This window comes from Eumetopias jubatus, unplaced genomic scaffold (assembly GCF_037043125.1).
Source record: "Eumetopias jubatus isolate StellerSeaLion01/CBP00866 unplaced genomic scaffold, mEumJub1_p1.0 scaffold_6, whole genome shotgun sequence".
NCBI classification, from domain to species: Eukaryota; Metazoa; Chordata; class Mammalia; order Carnivora; family Otariidae; genus Eumetopias; species Eumetopias jubatus.
In genome coordinates, this window is record NW_028274812.1 from 128663831 (window position 1) to 128677235 (window position 13405).

At 51.5% G+C, this 13405-nt stretch overlaps 1 protein-coding gene across 6 annotated transcripts in view; it reads left to right on the plus strand.

Moving 5' to 3' along the window:
• The window catches only part of RREB1 (ras responsive element binding protein 1), a 175315-nt gene that overhangs the window by 37386 nt on the left and 124524 nt on the right, over positions 1-13405 (plus strand). For 2 of the 6 annotated variants that reach the window (XM_028122854.2, XM_028122859.2), the window contains exon 1: positions 8802-9087. The exons of 1 other annotated variant lie outside the window; for it this stretch is intronic. The gene's annotated coding sequence lies outside the window, so the exon portion shown is untranslated. Of the gene's footprint in view, positions 1-8801; positions 9092-9431; positions 9770-10469; positions 10569-13405 lie in introns of those variants that run through there. 3 more of the 6 variants (XM_028122856.2, XM_028122855.2, XM_028122857.2) reach the window with 3 other exon arrangements.

The window sequence follows — 13405 nt, forward strand, 5'->3', positions numbered from 1 at the left end:
AATGGTTCACATTTTAAAGGGAAAACTGTCAGCCACCAGAAATAACGCATTCCTCGAGTTATCTGAGTAGCTAAAGTATTAACGTATTTAGGCTAACAGCAGTTGAGTAAAGGTGTTTTCAGTAGCCCATCCCGATGACTCTGCCCTGCTTATCTGAGAGGGAGCGTTCAATGGGCTGCCTTAGTAAGGGGATTTGGAAATTCTAAAGGACATCTCTCTCCACCTGCCTCTCAGCCTGCTGTATTTGCCTCCCCTGGGCAAACCCCTTCCTGGCTTCTCCGCCACCCCTGGGCAAAGCAGCTTCCCCTATGCCCCCAACCCTTTCAAGTTCATCCCCACCCCTCCACCTCTGCACACTTTGCAAAGCAGATTCATTTGGCACCTGCAATGTGGCAGTCCCTGGGCTAGCACGGGGGTGGAGAAATCATTTGAGGGACTAGGCCCCACTTTCAAGAAGTGTGCAATCCACTGAGGACACCGATCCCCTTGTTCTAAGACAGATTTCTCCACAGTACTTACCCTCCCTCTGCATCTCCATGGACGCTTGGTTTGTCTTCAGAGATATCACTTCCTTTGAAAGCCTTTCCTCAAGACTAGTTCTCCCGGGGTGCCTGGGTGGCTCGGTCGTTAAGCGTCTGTCTTCGGCTCAGGTCATGATCCCAGGGTCCTGGGATGGAGCCCCGCATCGGGCTCCCTGCTCTGCGGGAAGCCTGCTTCTCCCTTTCCCACTCCCCCTACTTATGTTCCCTCTCCTGCTGTGTCTCTCTCTGTCAAATAAATAAATAAAATCTTAAAAAAAAAAAAAAAAAGACTAGTTCTCCCACTCACAGGGGAGGCTGCGGAGTCTACGAACATGCTTTCCACTGTCCCTTCCACATGAGGCTCACCATGTTTTCACATCCTTCCTTCCTGCAGCAGTCAGCTCAGGCTGCCCTAACAAAGTACCATGGGCTGGGGGCTTAAACAACAGAAATGAATTCCTCACAGGTCTGGAGGCCAGAAGTTGGAGATCAAGGCGCCATCAAGGTTGGTTTCTCCCGAGGCCTCTCTCCTTGGCACTTAGATGACGCCTTCTCCGTGTGACCCCACACGGTCTTCCCTCTGTGTATCTGTGTCCTAATCTCTTTTTACAAGGACATCAGCCCTATTGGATCAGGGCCCATCCCTATGACCTCATTTAACCTTCATTACTTCAGTAAAGGCCCAGTCTCCAAATACAGGCACATTCTGAGGTATTGGGGGCTAGGATTTCACCATCTGAACTTGGGGAGACACAGTTTAGCCCACAAGACCTCCTCTGACATGGGTGCTGTCTGTTCATGCCTGCCGCTTCTCTGTGCCGGTCACCTACTGACCTCTCAGACACCCTTCCCTCAAGAGCGCCTGAGGGACCAACTCCACATTTTTCCTCTGACCATCCTTGACCATTCATGTCACGGACTCGAGTCCCGCCCCTTCTTCATAGCTTTCGCCATGTCCTCAGCCCACGGTTGCAACTTCTGCGCTGCCTCACGAGAATCGTTCCAGTCTCTTCCTCCCCTGAGCGCCTCTCTGCTTCCCCGGTCGCGGCCCTGCTTGTCCCTTGCACCTTGCTCTCGCTCCCAGCCACCCAGCCTGCTTTTCCTCCGCATCTCCATGGCCCTGACCATCCTGGCTCTCGGGCTCAGCCCCTTCAGTGTCATCCGCCTTGTGATGGATTTTACTCATGTCAGTTTCCAACTGTCTGTAATCCCTACCATATGTTTTCTCTCTTCTGTGGCTCCATGGCATTGAAGCTAAAACAGCAGAATTTTTCTGCCACCAACTCCTACATTTCTTCTCTCCTTAAGCCTCAGCGCCACGCTGCTCCCCTCACTCTCTGGTTCTGCTACTTTTCCATATTCAAAACCATCAGATGTGGGGGCGCCTGGGTGGCTCAGTCATTAAGCGTCTGCCTTTGGCTCAGGTCATGGTCCCAGGGTCCTGGGATCGAGCCCCGCATCGGGCTCCCTGCTCGGCGGGAGGCCTGCCTCTCCCTCCCCCACTCCCCCTGCTTGTGTTCTCTCTCTCGCTGTGTCTCTCTCTGTCAAATAAATAAATAAAATCTTAAAAAAAAAAACCATCAGATGTGAAGTCCCACAACTTGCCCGCTTCCCACCAGTATTTCTCAGTATGTTCCTACTATTCTTGTTCTTTTTCCTCCTGTCATAGAATAGGAAGTACCCCACTTTTCCTCCAAGGCTGATCTCCCTGCCGTAGACAGACGCACACCTTCCTTCAAAAGCTATTTTCTTCTTCATGTATCCGTGTTCTCTCCCTCTCTGGATCCACATTCCTCCCCCGACGGCATCCGCGGTCCCGGTGGTTTACCCATTCTGAAACCTCCTTCCTGGATGCTGATATTCCTAGAGATCATTTTCTTTTCTTTTTTTTTTTTAATATTTTGTTTATTTATTTGACAGATAGAGACACAGCGAGAGAGGGAACACCAAGCAGGGGGAGTGGGAGAGGGAGAAGCAGACTCCCCGCGGAGCAGGGAGCCTGACGTGAGGCTTGGTCCCAGGACCCTGGGATCATGACCTGAGCCGAAGGCAGACGCTTAACCAACTGAGCCACCCAGGCGCCCCGTCCTGTGCCTTGTAGGATGCTAAGCACTATTCCTGGCCTCTACCCATAGATATTAGTGGTGCCCTTCCCCCAACTTGTGACAACTAAAAATGTCTCCAGCAATTGCTGAACATCCCGCAGGGCGGGGGGAGAGTCAGAATCACCCGAACTGAGAACCAGTGGTATAGACCATAAGAGTGTGGACTCTGCGAGAGCATCTTCAGCGTCCTGGGTATACACAATATCTGGCTACAGCTTTAGAATGTAAGTCGTACATACAGAACATAATACTTGGAGAGCAGAAAGAGTTTGTATTTTAGGTTCATGTGAAGGGGGGTGGTGGTGGTTATAAACCAAATTAGCAAAACTTAAGCTGTACATTCACTTATCTTGCTAGTTGAATCCTTGTACAAACAACCTCACGGACAGTGGTTCTGCGCAACCCCAATCAAGAGCATTTTATTGAGATGGAGTCCAACCAAGTAGGCATTTTTAAATTAGCACACCACTTAATTCTGAATTGAGTGACAAGCGCAGTAGAAGAGCGGGTTCTGGGGTCAGGTGGTGTGGGGTGGGTCTCAGCCCCGCCAGCCGTGTGACGTTGGGACTGGGCTTCAGTTTTGTCAGTTGCAGAAGAGGGGTGATAACAGCGCCTCCCGGGCGGGCGGGTGGGCAGAGGGGGGAAGCCAGATAATCCACACAAGGACTTTAGACCCGTGCCTGGCACCTAGGAGGTGTTCGGGACATACAGCGGCTCATCCCCCTGCAGCTGTGGCTCTTTTCTCTCCCTTCCGTTCATCACCTAACTTCTCAACTGAGCCGGGCTTTCACTTCCTCTTCCAGGGGCTCTGGAACCCTTGTGTGCTGGCCCTGCCTCCCACTCTCTAGTCAACTCACCTTCAGAGACCTCACTCCTTTGGGGGCCCTTTGCCTTGATTTCTCTGCATTTGAACACCGTTGACCATCTTTTTCCTTGACAGCCCCCACCCACTTCCTTGGCTGTTTTGCTCCTTCAGGGGAAAAAGACTGCTGGTCACTCCCTGGTCACCCAGTTAACTGCAGGCATTCCCCTGGGTTCAGCTTCTAGCTCTTCCTGCCCATCGTCTCTGTCCCTGAGATGTCCCTCCGGGCCTTCGCCCTGGCTCCAGCCTCCTCGCATCTCCCACATACCACCCGCCTCTCCTCAACACTCACACTGCTGGTGAATGGACCCCCTACCCATCCCGGGACCAAACCTGAGCCCAGGGAAGCAGCCTTCTTTAATTCTCCCTTCTTCTCCTCACACCACACCCAGTCGGGCCCAAGCCCAGTGGATTCCATCTCTGGAATGACCATCCCTCCACCTGCCCCACTGTTTTTGCTCTAACCCTAGGCTGCCGCGGTGGTTTCCCTTCATTTGGTGCCACACCCTCGGGTCAGGGCTCCAGAGGGATTGTTTTCCTTTCTCTCCTGTCGAATTGGTCAAGTTCTATGGATTCTACATCCTAATTATATTTCCAGGAGATCCGTTCTTCCCTACCTCTCCAGCCAGGGCTTCCTAGGTCCTCATTATTTCTTAGACGGGTTCTTCTGTTAATCCCTAACTAGCCTTCCTGTCTCGAATCTTCCAGACCCTTCTCCACAGTCCCACGAGGGAGGCTTGGTCTACCTTCCTCCCTTAAGCCTTTCAGGCCCTCACCATTGGATAAAGTCCAAGTCAGCTGGGAGGTGCACAGAGCTCTGAGCGGTCTGGCCCACTGGCTGTTTCTCCAGCTCCATCTCTTGCTGCCTCCCCTCCTCCCTCTGCTCCAGCCACAGAGTGAGGTATTTGCAGTTCAGGAAACTGACCTTGTTTTCCGCCTCTGTGCCCTTGTGCTTACTACTCACTGCTCCCTGTGCCTGGAGTACCCTGCCCCCTCATCTCTGCCTGGGGGACACCTTACACATCTTGTGAGATTCCACGAAAGTCACCTCATCCAGCAGCCTGCTCCAGTCCTTTTTCTTCTTGATTCTCTCCCCTGGCATAGCAGCACAGCGTTTTCCATTTATTTCCACCTCAAGCTCAGTATCACCTACTCAGTCATCTTCCACCTCGAGTGGGCTTCTACCTCTGCCTCTCTCATTCTGTCATTCATTCCCGCATCCACCCTGGCTAAGCGCCGGGCATCCTCTGGGCCCTCACTCCTTTACACCCCCATCCCTGGTCCACCAGGTGCTCTTCTGGTCTCCCTCTGAAGTGGTTCCTGATCTTCTGTCCTCCAGTCTCTCCACCGCTCCCCTAGTTCAGGCCCTCATACCTGAGGTTTTCCATGGATGGTATTCAGAATTCTTTGTGGTAGAGCCTCAACTTGTTTACCTTTTGGTCGTGTCACCTGCATATTCCTGTATATGTCATAATCCGGCCATACTAGATTCCATCCTGGTCTGTGAACAGGACCCATGACTTGCTACAATCATGCCTTTGCATCTGCTGATTCTAATCCCAGTCTTCATCTACAAAATTTCTAGCTGTTCTCCATGGCTCAGCTCCATTGGCTTTCTTTCCCACGGAGCTTTTCTTGATGGCTCTTATTAGAAGTGATCTCTTTTCTCTGAACCCCTGAATCTTGCAGCCGATTTAATGGTTTTTAATACGTTGGTTTGCATTTCATGATTACTTCATGTGGATGCAGATATTAGACTATAAATTCTTTTAAGGCATGGATATAAATTATCCATTTTTGTATCACTTCTCTGCTAGAGAACCTAGCACAATTTCTTGATGTATATACATATCAGCTTGATTGAACTATAACTTACCTACCATACAAATCACCCATTTGAAGTGTACAGTTCAGTGTTTTTAGTATATTCAGAGTGTGCAACCATCACCACTATCAATTTTAGAATATTTTCATTACCCCAGAAAGAAACTCCATACACATTAGTAGTCAATCCCTGTATCTCCCTAAATTGTCAACCCTAGGCAAACCATTAATCTACTTTTCTATTTCTATAGATTGGCCTCTTCTGGGTATTTCATATAAACAGAATCCTATAATATTTGTCCTTTTTTTAAAGATTTTATTTATTTATTTGAGAGAGAGAGAATGAGAGGTAGAGGGCACGAGAGGGAAGAGGGTCAGAGGGAGAAGCAGGCTCCCTGCTGAGCAGGGAGCCCGATGTGGGACTCGATCCCGGGACTCCAGGATCATGACCTGAGCCGAAGGCAGACGCTTAACCAACTGAGCCACCCAGGCGCCCAATATTTGTCCTTTTGGGTCTGGCTTCTTTAGTATGTTTTCAACATTGATGATATGTAGCATGTGTCACTGCTTCGTTCCTTTTGACTAATACTCCGTGTATGGATATACCGCATTTTGTTTAGTAACTCATCAACTGATGGTTATTCGGGTTGTTTCCACTTTGAATATTTGTGTACAAGTTCTTGTGTGGACATATGTTTTCATTTCTTGTGTATGTACCTAGAAGTGGAATGGCTGGATCATATGGCAACGCTATGTTTAGCATTCTCAGGAACTGCCAGACTGTTTTTAAAAGTGGCTGCACTATTTTACATTCCCACTGGCAATGTATGAGGGTTTCAATTTCTCCACATCCTTGTCAATACTTGTTAGTATTTGTCTTTTTGATTCTAGCCATCCTGAGTGGGTGTGCAGAGGCATTTCTCTCTGGTTTGGATTGCATGACTCTTTTAACCTATTAGATGTCCAATAAATGTTTGTCAGATAAATGATATTTATATTGAGTATGAACAAACAGAACTTCGAACAACTCATTTGACTCCCAAGCTTACTAATTAGCTAAAAAAGATGAACACAGAGCCCTGTATCATTAGAATTCAATTTTTATTTATTTATGTATTTATTTTTTAAAGTAGGACTCCATGCCCGATGTGCAGCTTGAACTCATGACCCTGAGATCAAGAGTCACATGCTCTACCGACTGAGCCAGCCAGCCAGGCACCCCTAGAATTCAGTTTTTTAAAAGTTACTTCTAAACGGTTTTCTCTCTTTTTAGTTGCCAGTATTATCTGGATGACATTATAAAGGTGGTCATAAAAATTCATGTAGCTTTGCAAGTTTCAATGAATTTTACAGAATAAGCTAAAATTACAAGCAAAATTCCAACTCTGATGTTGTTCCTATTCTAAACCTACCACTTGCCAGGGAGACCAGGAATGGCTGATAATTCTTGAATATCAAGGCAAGGCTATTAAATAAACTAGCATTCCCTACCTGGCCCTTCTTTTGCCTTCTGCCCGGACCATGTTACAACTCAGAAACTCCAGCCACCAATTCTGTGGTGAGCATGTGAACTATTACTCCTGCTTAGAGACCTGCCCATTCCCTCCTTGGGCAGGCCTGCCTTCACAAAAGCACTTGATAACACACTTGGGGACATGGGGTGGGAGTGGCGGGGAGGCGTAGGAAAATGCAAGTGCTGAAGTTTCTCTGACTAGTTTTCCTCAGTAAACAGTCAACCCTGGGAAAACTAACAGGTTCTGAAAACTTAATGTTGGTGATTCCGGACGGCAGAGAAATAAGCAGCTGAATCGGTTCCCTCTTGGGCAGTGGTTTAGGTTACTTATCTCCCGTCAGAGGTAATGGTCCAACTGCTTTTGCTTGGTTCTATAAAGTTCTATCTTGGCCAGAATCCATTCATTTCATCCATACCTACATAGACACTTCTTCCTATCTGTAGCCCTGAAAACCAGAGTGCCACTGGTCCTGTGGAAGGTCCCTTGTGGATGGCCACAAATTAGAGGGCCGTGATTGCACTTACAACTTTGTAGGGCAAAGCTGGTGTGGTAGAGCCAGGGTCAAAGGTCATAGTAGAGAGTAGCTAGCTTTCTGTACCTATAACATCATCTTACTAACTCCTCTCCAACGCTTAATTCTACCGCAGTATTCTCTACAACTATTTAAGAGGCATATTTATCCTCAGAAACTGGGGGAGTAGGGTGGTGTTTATTTTCCAAAACCACAATCATCCCCTATCTGTCTAAAGATGTTTCCAAAGGCCCCTCGCCGAACCCCGGTAGGAAAAGTATTAACAGTGGGAAACATGTCAGCTGCTTGTTGGAGGAAGAGCAGTCCGGGCCTGGTTTCTCTGGGGCTCCGTGATAACTTGGGCCGCCTAAGCCACGCCGAAGCTGGTGGCAGTCGCCTTGGGGATGGAGAACAGGCAGCTCCAAGGAGGGCCCCTGCGTTTCAGAGTTGAAACAGGAGCCCTCTGAAAGAAAGAGATATTGCGTGTGGCTTCCCTGGTGCCTCGGAGGGCGACGTGGATGACACAGCATCAGCAGTGCCGTCGCGGGGTGGGGACACAGGGGCGGTAGGAGCCTGTGCCATCCTCAGCCCCTTGGGGGCGAAGCAACCCCCGCTTAAGCATCAGGTGTGGAGTGTGGGGAAGGGAAGGTGACAAAAGGCGAGTGAGCTTTGAATTTGTTGGACGGAGAACACGCTCCCTCCCGGGCGGCAGCCCCAGTGCTAGAAGGACCGGGCCCTGGGAGAGAAACAGCCCTAAGTTGGGGGCGGGGTGAAGCGCTGGTTCCTTAATCTCCTGCCCCATCATCTACTCGCCCCACCTGGATGCAGAGCGAGGACCGCGTGGAGAGGGAACGGCGCGGGTGGGGCTCACCCTCCCGTTTGCCTCCGAGACCGGGCGGGGCGGTGCCGGGCCAGGGAACCCGACCCCCACGCCCCCACCCCCACCCCCCAGCCTCCGGGGCGCCCCTCTCGCGCCTCCCGGGCACCGCTGCCTCGCAGTCTCCTCCGTTAAAATAGTGAAACAAACCCTGGAGTGAAGTGATGGAAAGCCGGGGGCGGGGAGTTGCCCGCAAGTGAGGGGCTGGAGGGGAGGGGGCGCGGTGGTCCAAGAGGGTGGCCGGCCGGCGAGCGCTGGGCTGATCGCGATCGCGCTCAGCTGCGGCGGCCGAGACCCTTCCCCTGGGGCGGCCTGGCCCTCCCCTGGCCCGGGGCGCCTGCGGAGGGCGTGGGGGCAAACCTGGGGCTGCGGTGGGGGGTGGGGTGGGGGCCTCCACCTCCATCCATCCCAGGATGGACACTGCGGTCGCCCCGCTAAAATCGGGGCGGGGGCGGCGGTGGGGACCCGCGGGTACCGCGGGCCCCCCCACCCCCCAGCCCGAGCCGCCGCCGCCGCCGCCGCTCAGTAACACGTCCCCAGGAGACTCGCAGGAGCAACACGTGATGTGTCTACTTATCAGGGTGAGAGGGGGAGAGCGAGTCTCCGAGCGTGCGGACGAGGAAGCGGGGCGGGGGGCCGAGGCGGGGGCCGGGACGACGGCTGGGGTGCCGGGGTCGCCAGCTCCTCGCCCACCTCCCTCCCTGTGGGAGAAGAGGAGGAGGGGAAGTGACTGCGGAGTTGATGAACTTTGCACATCCAGAAACGCCATTTTGATTCCTTTTCCGGAACAAGTTTGCATCTCTCCTCTTTCTCTCCCTGAAGCCCACCGGTGCCCACTGCATCATGCCTGGGAGCCAAGAGCCCTGCCGGGCCGTAAGTACGCGCCCGGGGTTCTGGCTCCCGGTACTCGGGTGGCAGCGAGATGTCTAGGGCTGAGCGGGAGCGACCTTTTAAAGAACTTTTGGGGATGGGGAGGGTGAAGTGTGCAGAGCGCGTTGTACTTTTTAAACTCGGCGTTTCCCGGAGCCGAGGACCCGAGCGCCCCACGCCGCGCTACGTGCGCTCGGGGCGGTGGGGCCGGCCGGGGATGAGCTGGGCAGCCCTCTCCCCTCGGGCTGCGCGCCGGGCCGCTCCTCCTCCTCCTCCCCTCCTCCCCCTCCTCCTCCTCCTCCTCCTCCCCTTCCTCCGCTCCTTTTCCCCTTCCCGAGCTGCCGGCTCTGCCAACCAGCTCCCAGCGCGAGCCGCCGCGGCCGCCGCAGCGCCCCGCCGCCAGGACCTGATGCGCATCCATATTAGCCGTCCGAGCGCAGGAATCCGGCCCGACCCGCGCCGCAGCGCCCGCCGCGGAATTTATTTTTAACCAGCACCGCCGGGACTCGGATGGTGCGCGCACCGCGGGCCAGAAACATCTTCCCAGCGCTGCTCTCCATCTTCCGCCCTCTCTCCCCCGACATCCTCCCCCCCATGTGGGAGGGGAAACTTTTCTCCTACATACTTTCGAGTCCTTCTCGGGCCGAGAAGCGCGGAGATGACGGCGCCCGCCCGCCGCCGCAAGGTATCCGGGGGTGCCCGCCTGGGGTGCTCGCTCGGGGGTGCCCGCTCGGGGCTGCGCGGTGGGAGCATCCGCCGCGCCCTGCTCCGCGGACTTTGATCCTCCCCGGCGGACGGCGCCGGCCGGGAGGGGGCCGCGGGCAACGCTGCGCCCTCCCCCGTTCCCGGCTCCAGGCTAGGGGTCACGCCGACCACCGCCCCCGGGTGACCGGGGGAGGAGGGGGCCGGAGCCGTGTCCGCGCGTATTGTTCCCTTGCCCTTCGGTTGGCGGTGTACGTGTTTTCGTGGGAGCCAGCGGTGTGGAGCGGAGCCTGCATCGCGGGGGGGGGGGGGGGGGAACCTCGGCACCCGGCGCCGTCACGAGCACAGGAAGGAGGCCGGGAGCATCCGAGGCGGGGCCGGCCGCCGGGCCCGCTTCGCCGCCCAGCTGTGGAGCGCGCTCGGAAACTTTTGTCCACCGCCCGCTGGACCAATTTTTCCCGAGTTCTAGGGCTTCCCTTCCTCCTCCCATCCCGGCCCGCAGCGCGGAGCCGGGGCGGAGGTGGGGGGGGGAGGGCCGGCGTCGAGGGACAGGGGACCCAGTGCGCCCCCCCCACCCGGCCTTGGGCCCGGCCCCCGGCGCCCCCTCCCCACTCGCGGTCTCTTAGGAAACTGCGACCTTAATGGTTGCTAAGGAGCAGGGGAGGTCCTTCCCGTCGCCGGCCCCCTCCCTGGGAAGCGGCGTGTTTTCTGGAAGGGGCCGAGGGTCGCGTCGAGGATGTGATGACTCGCTCCCCGGCCGCTCGCGGGGCCGGGCCAGGCGCGTGAGTGCGGGACGCGGTGGCGGAGCCCACTTCTCTGCGGGGCCACTTTCTTTTTCGGGCGGGGGGGGGGCGGGGGGGCGGGGGTGGCCCCGGGCAGAGGAGGGGCGCAGGAGGCACGAGGACCCGGGGGTCGCGGGGACCGGCCAGCGGGCGGGCTGGTTGACAGGCGCCGCGTGCAGCTCGAGTCCAGCGTCCGCGGTGCATCCGTGATGGGTTATAAAAGAGGAGGAAAGTATTTCTCCTTGCTCAGCAGATTTGCCCTCCCTCGCTCCTTACTGGTTAGAAGATAGAACGTGAGCCCAGATCCGGACGAGCAGTTCACATTCCATTACGAAATTCTACACGGCTTCAGAGCCAGCAGCAGCACACATTCGGGGCACTTTGGAGTTTTTTCTTCTTCTTTTTTTGGGGGATGGTGGTGGTGGTGGTGCCGAGAGATAGAAGGGTGAATAAAAAATAGAACTTTTTTTGGTACGCTGAGAAACCTGTCTGAGGGTTTTCATCAGTAGAAAAATTAAGCCTCGTGCTTGTTTTAGAGTTAAGATTTAAGCCTAGCCTTTTAAAAAGTCAATGGAAATAAAGTTTGTCTGTTGGATAGGGATGCTGGAAATAGCGAGGTATTTCGGTCTCGAAGAGGAGACTTGAGATGATTTCTGCAAAGGCTGAGTTGCTAATGTGCATCCCATATTTTTGAGATCTTTTTTTCTTTTAGACATGAAGTGGTCTGTGCATGCGCATGAGTGTGTTCTGAAATAAGTTTAGTTTTAGTGGAAGGTGGAGAAAAGGGAACTGCAGAGCAAAGAATGGTTTTTGTTAGTTTTAGGGTTGTTTTTCTTCTTCTTCTCCTCCCCATAGCCCTTAAAAGCATCCTCTAGACTTGGTGCTTTTTCGGGTAGGCAGGTATGGTTCTAAGACCTAGTGTAACCCGGAAGTCTAAGTTAGAGGCTGGAGTCCTGGCAGAAACTTTTTTTTTTCCCCTTTTCTTAAACATTTAGTTCTGTGCTTCCTTCAAGAGTCACACAGAACTTTTGAAGAAATGGGTTCGAAATTAGTCTTCCCAAAAATTTATGGAACAGTGAGCCACTAATGTTAGGGGTTTTTGTTGTTGTTGTTTGTTTGTTTGTTTGTGTTTTACCTCTGCATTTTGGAGGGACCTTTCTGGGTACCCGCTGATGGATCCTGCTTTGATGTGTTTTGAGCTTTGGTTACACTGATGAATTAAACATTTGAATGTCTTTTATCAGGTTTTAAATGTGTGAAAAAACACCTTCTCTCCCACCCACCCCCACTTTTACAAAAGAAAGGGAGAGCCCTTTGATTTGGTTATTTGTTTAGCTTGTGCTCCATTTTAGGTTGTTAATGAACTTGCACTGTTTTATCATTTTTAAAAATACTGCTAAGCAGGTTGCATTTTGCGATGTTTTGTTTTTAAAGGATTCGCTGGTTATATGGTACATGCTGCTGATGCTTACTGTACATGGCACATCATTCTCTGGGGTTTTCTAGATGACTAAAGTTTCTCATCAGAAATTCAGAGCCTCAGCCCTTATGGCAGACAAGTGTTTGTTCTGTGATGGGGAAGATGGGTCTGACTCAGCTAGCACAGGTGGTGCATCCCTTCCTAACTATTTACATCATCCAACAAGTGACCTTTTGATTGAAGGGTCTTTTATTTTAGATATCTTCAGGCAGACTCCTGAGATCTTATTTGCATCCAACACAGGTATAGAATGTTGAAGAAGGAAAACAAACCTACCCTGTTAGTGGGCATCTGATCGAGTTGTTTATTGGTTTATCTGCTGTCTTGTCAGGCAACAGCTAGTTGCCATGATGTGGCTTGCATTTTTACTCTTTAATTTTAAAGTGCTGTGTTGATCCACTTCCAAAGGTCAGTTTGGGAATCTTTGCTTTCTGTCTTTATGCTCAGTTGTTAACATCATTTATTACCTTCAGCAAAGGAAAATTCCTGGTTAATGATGTTAAAAAATTAATATGAATTCTAATTAATATAATACAACTTCTACAAAAATTGGTTAAATGTGCTCACTAGAAACAGAAGTGAATCCTTTTGATGTTTCTATTCATTATCCTTCTGAAAAGTAGGTGGTGCTTAAAAGGTCATAGGATAAGGGTTGCTAAGCAGCTAAACAGAAGGATGCTAAAATTAACCAAAGCATTTTTGAAAGGGAGTCCTTCCCTGTTTTACATTATTTACTAGATTTAATTAATTTCTGAATCCTCCATGTCCTCTGACCTAGGAAGGTAGGCTGTTAAGTTTGTTTTGTTTTTGTTATCGTATTTAAATAATCTCTCTCTCTTTTGTAAGTGTCTTTTAATTGAAGTTCATGCTCTCTGACCAACTCTGGTGTCAGATGGCAGCTCCTCTGGGCGGACTTCTTGTCTGATACCCATGTGTTCAGGTTAAACCTCCCTTTCCTGAGGATATACGTGCGCAACATCACCTTAGTTCATTTATTCATAGCAGATTGTTTCGTTTGTTTTGGAAAATCTAGCTCATCCACAAAGTGATGTCTTCCTTTACTCTTTATTAAACAGATTTGCATTCAAAAGATAGAAATGTAATATAGTTTCAATAGAAAGTATGCAGTATAGTCCCTCCTGATAACAGGACAATTGTCGTCTTCCCCTTGCCTGAGATTAGATTAGGCTTTGATAGGACTACACCTCCCCATCTTAGTTTACTCAGCCCAGTTTTTCATACCTTCTCAAAAATAATTGTATTAGATTTGGAGTATCTTTGGAAGAGTGACCAAATGTAAAAAAAATAAATAAAAATAAAAAGTGTGATTTACATAACATTTCTGTTGTGAGTAGGT